This window comes from Rhinopithecus bieti, unplaced genomic scaffold, assembly GCF_001698545.2.
Source record: "Rhinopithecus bieti isolate Rb0 unplaced genomic scaffold, ASM169854v2 scaffold_29388, whole genome shotgun sequence".
NCBI lineage: Eukaryota > Metazoa > Chordata > Mammalia > Primates > Cercopithecidae > Rhinopithecus > Rhinopithecus bieti.
In genome coordinates this window covers 1564538-1569481 of record NW_016813389.1, presented here as the reverse complement: position 1 = coordinate 1569481, position 4944 = coordinate 1564538, and positions in this window count along the sequence as shown.

Sequence of the window (4944 nt, the reverse complement as noted above, 5' to 3'; positions counted from 1 at the left end):
CCGGGACGGGACGCTCGGAACCACGAAAAATGTCCCCCCTCCCGCCCGCCCCGGCCCCAGGCCCCGGAGCCCGGCCCTGCTTTTCGCCGGCGAGGAGCGGGCTCCACCCGCCTGCAAAGACGCCGCGCTCCCCCGCGCTCCGGAGGCAGCCGCATCCATCCTGCTGCGTGCCTGCATTTTAATTACCGCCGCATTAATATTCATGAGCCAGGACTCGAGGGGGACCGCGGGCTGTCATTTCCCTCGCCCGCCCTCCCCCCACCGCACCCCTCTTCCTGGGCTGAGTCTTGGGCTTTTTTCTTCCCGTTCCCAACCCCGCTCGCACCAACCGTTGGTGCTCAGCAGATTTGGGGGAGCGGGATTGGGTGTGAGCATTGAGTGTGAGCGACTGTGAGTGGGGAGGGCGCAGGGTGGGGACCGAGTGTGAGTCTGTGCCTATGTCTGTGTGCCTGTGCGTACGTGCCTATGCGTGCCTGTGTGTCTGTCGGCAGTCCCAGGGCCGCGTGTGCATGTCTCTGATGTCTCTGTGGGGCTTGGAGAAGGGCCAAAGCCTGTCCAAGTTAGCAGGGCCTAACTGTACAAATGGGGAAACTAAGGCCTGGAGAGAGGCTGGGCCTTGTCCAAAGCCACCCCATAGGTCAGCAGCACAGGGGAGCGGGAGACCAGGTTCCTACATTTGGCAGGCTCTGCTCCCCACTCTCCTGTGCTGTTGTTTGTAACAATGGCAGACAGGATGTGCTGAGTGGGCACCTCTTATATGTCCTTCCCAGCAAACCTGTGCAGCACGTGGTTCTATCCGTACCCCGTGCAGATGGGGAAACTGAGGCAACTGGTCCAGCCAATGAGGGGTGAACTGGAGCCCAGAAGTGTCTGAATCCTAAGTCCCTGGGTTTAACAGCCCCACTGTGATGCCTCCTGGGGAATTGTGGAGTGTCCTCATTGGGGTGATCTGGGGGTACCTGGAAGCTCCTGGGTGCCCGGGCATCAGCGGGGGTGTTTCCCCAGAAACAGCCCACCTTCTGTTTCCCTCCCAAGTGAGTCATCGGATGGGGCTGCCTTCTTGTGGCTTTCCCAGTCCCCTTCCGTCCCCTCCCCATCCCTGAAGCCTCCCAGGAGCCACCCTGCACACCACACCTTGCTCCCTGGGCCTGAGGTCAGGCAATCATTCATTCATTCATCCAACAAATCCTTCAGTGCCAGTCACTGTGCTAGGCACTGGGGATTCTCTGCTCCCCACTCTGGTCATCTCTACCTGGCCTAGGCGCCTCCAGGCCCACAAGGGGGCTGTTCACCTCTGTGTGTCAATGCTCACTAGGGGTGGGGGACTAGGGGCACCTGTGCACAAAAGACAGCTCTCACCCAGCCTTGCCGCAGAGGTCTGGGGTGCCCACATTCGGTGGCCAGAAAGGGGCTGCGATCATCTTAGGGTTGACGGGGCGGTGGCCACACTAGGCAGCCTGAATCTTTGCTTCTCTCTCCTGCAACTTGTCCCCCTCTGGCTGCCAATCTAAATAACCCCAGAGGCTGGTCAGCCTGCCTTGCCCTGGGTTGAGCCAAGGCCATCCTCCCTCTCACGTCCAGCCGAGAATAGGCGGACTGTTCCCTCGTCTCTGCCCACACAGGGCTGGGCTGGAAGTCGTGTCCCAGCCATGTCCCCTGAGCCTTTTCTCCCCTCCCTTTGGGAGCTCCACAGGAACACAGAGATGCAGCCAGAGGACTTGGGAGAGGAAGCGATCATTTAATTACCTTCACCGGGTAAATAGGAGTTTGCCTAGGAGAGTCGGCCCAAGGACGGGGGACTAGCTCAGAGGGGTGCCCACTTGCAGCTCCCATTCTATAACAGGAACCAGAGCAGGCCAAAGGCAAGAGACCTGGGGAGACTGGGAGGATGGATTTTCTGCTGAAGGGCCTGAGACAGTACAGCCTAATGGTCCGGTACGCACCCCTGGGTGGGTCCATCCTGGGTGAGAATCCTCCTCCCTCCTCACTGTGAGGGCCTCTATTTCCTGATCTGCAAAACTGGGAGAATAACTTTTTTTCTTTTTCAGGTTTATATTCAGATCAAGAGACACTGCCCATACAGCACCTAGCACGGTGGCTGGGGCTCTTTCATAGGGTGATCTGTCCTCAAGGACATGGGGAGGCCTCTGGAATCACTGTCCCCATTTGGCCCAGAATGGGATTTAAGGATCAGTCTGTGTCCCACAGTCTAACCCATGGGGAGGAGTCTGGTAGGGACAGACTGCTGGGAGGAGGGGGAATAGCCTGAAACTGTCATGGGTCAGGCAATGCTCAGGCTCTAGGTAAGAGAGGGATCTCAGAGGCCCCGGACCTGCCTGCTGGGCTCCGTGTAGACCTGCCAGACGGCCCGTCACCCAAACAGCCACAGCCGCAGTGAGAGGGGCAGCCTGGCCCACCAGCTCCTGGCTCCCTTCTGCTGCCTGTGTCTCTTTGCCTCCTGGCTCCTGTCTTTTGAAAATGTCCTCCCTTCTTTTGTTAGAATAGTCATACCTGTACATGGCAAACACACACACACACACACACACACACACACACACACACAACCTTTTTTTTTTTAAAGGAAGCACTGTAAAAGTTCATGCAATACATCCTGATGCTGTCATTCTAGGTTTCGTGTACATTTCCAGGATATTTCTCTGCCTACAGAGCTGTCTTTGTAAAACTTCCATAGGATGACATCCATCTCTGCTCAAAGGCCTTCAATGGCTCCCCGTTTTTATAAAGCAAGGTAGCTTCCTCCAGACTTTGCAGCCTGGCCCAGGTTTGGCAACACCATTCTCCTTCCTCTCCCCATTACCCTCCCTGACGCTGGGCTGCGGGCCCTTCCTCAGATCATGGCCTCCTCTCCTGCCACCATGCCTTTGGCTTTGCTGTGCAGACCTCTGGGAATGGCCCATTGCCTTCACTGGGATTTCTCAAGACCAGCCTTTGCTGTCCCCCAGCCTCCGTGCCTCCTCCCCCAGATCTCTTCCCTCCCCATCCCTTACACCAAAACCCACCTCTCTCTCTCCCGGTGCCCTCAGGACTGGTGGACACCTCTAGGGTGCTGCTTTGCATATCTAACTCTCAGGAGCGCCTCCTCCAATCTTGTGTCCTCACTCAGCTATGAGCATCTCAAAGGCTGGGGTCCTGGCATCTTCATTTTTGTTGCCACCTAACTTGATGCCCTGCACATAGTAGGCACTTTAAAATGTTACATTAAAAAAAAATTAAAGTTGCCCTTCCTTCCCTCCTTCATTTTTTTTTTTTTTTTTTTTTTTTTTTTTTTTTTTTTGCAGAGCCTTATTCTGTTGCCCAGGCTGTATGGAGTACGGGGCGCAATCATGGTTCACTGCAGCCTCGACCTCCCTAGGCTCAGGTGATCCTCCCACCTCAGCCTCCTGAGTAGCTGGGACTACAGGCGCACTCCACCAGACATGGTGGAGCATTTTCATATTTTTGTAGAGATGAGGTTTCGCCACGTTGTCCAGGCTGGTCTCAAACGCCTGGGCTCAAGTAAGCCTCCAGCCTCAGCCTACCAAAGTGCTGGGATTATAGGCATGAGCCACTACACCCTGCCTACTTTGTCTTTAGAGATTCAGACTCAGCCAGCAAATGAGGGTTGAATCGTGACTCTATCATTTCCTAGCTGTGTGTCCTTGAGAAAGTGAATCAACCTTTCTGAGCCTCAGTTACCTCATCTGGAAAATAAAGTTAATAATAAAATCTCCCTTCGTGAGTAACAGTGATAACAGTGCATGTGAAACATCTAGCACTGGCCCGGGGCAGAGAGTAGCCAGCAAGCTCTGATGTTACTCAGTTTTGTCTTAGTCTCATTCAGACTTCTCCAAAGTCACCTGTCCAGTTTGGGGCAATGCTGGGACGCTCCCACTGTCTCTTCCCCCTTCAATGCTACTTCCCTCTAGCGGGAGAGGGTTCCAGGCCATTGTCTCTGTTTTGCAGAGAAGGAGAACCAGGTTCAGAGAGGTTGAGTTGCTCACCTAGGGCCACACGGCCCTGAGAACAAAACAAGGGTCTGTTTGCTAAGTTCCCGGTGAGTTCTTTAGGTTGCTCCGGATAGGGAAAACCTCAATGAGACCCACCATCCTTGCGGAGGGGCTGGTACTCCTGTGACCAAGAACTGGCAAGGTGGGTTCCTCAGGGGCCAGGGAGTCGCCACAAGTGCTCTAAGTGAGACATCACTAAGACAAACAGCCCGCATTTCCTGGGTGCCTTCCCCAGGCAGGGAGCTGTGTTAAGTGTTCATGGGCACAGCCTCCTTCCATCCTCACAGCAACCCTGCTATCCTGCATTCCAAGGGTGGGTGCTTACTGAGATCCGGGGTAGGGGCTAAAGGAGGCATGGCGCCAGCACCTGAGCCCTGATCTGGCTCCTGCCCTGAGCCTCTGTGGACCACCGAGGACAATAGGCTTTAGCCTGTGCTGTATCAGCTCTGGGACTCAGCAGGAGACCAGGCTCGACCCCAACGCCCCAACCCAAGTTGGGGTGCTGTTTGGGTCTCATAGAACATCTGGGGGTCCCTCCCCAGCGCTGGCCCCACAGAGCCGACCCAGCTGCGTCTCTGAGCCGCACCCAAAATCTTCCCAGCTTTGCCAGGGAGACTGGAAATTTCTGCTCAGCAGCTTCGTCTGGGATGATTTCGACACTTGGCTCGGTGGGGTCGAGAGGAGGAGCCAGGCCACTCAGCCGCTCAACATTCTGGAACTTCCCTTGGGTCACCGGGAGGGGGGGTTTGCTAGGCCTGGGTGAGCCCCTCCTAAATGATAAAATCAAACAACAGTGACGAAGTACCGAGCGCTTACCATGTGCTGGGCCCTGTGCCAAGTCAGGACTTGCTGGGCCTCACGGAACCTTCCGGCGCCCGGGCAAGACCAGCACTGTTACTAACCGTCTCGCGGACTGCTCCTGACTGGGGTCTCTGTT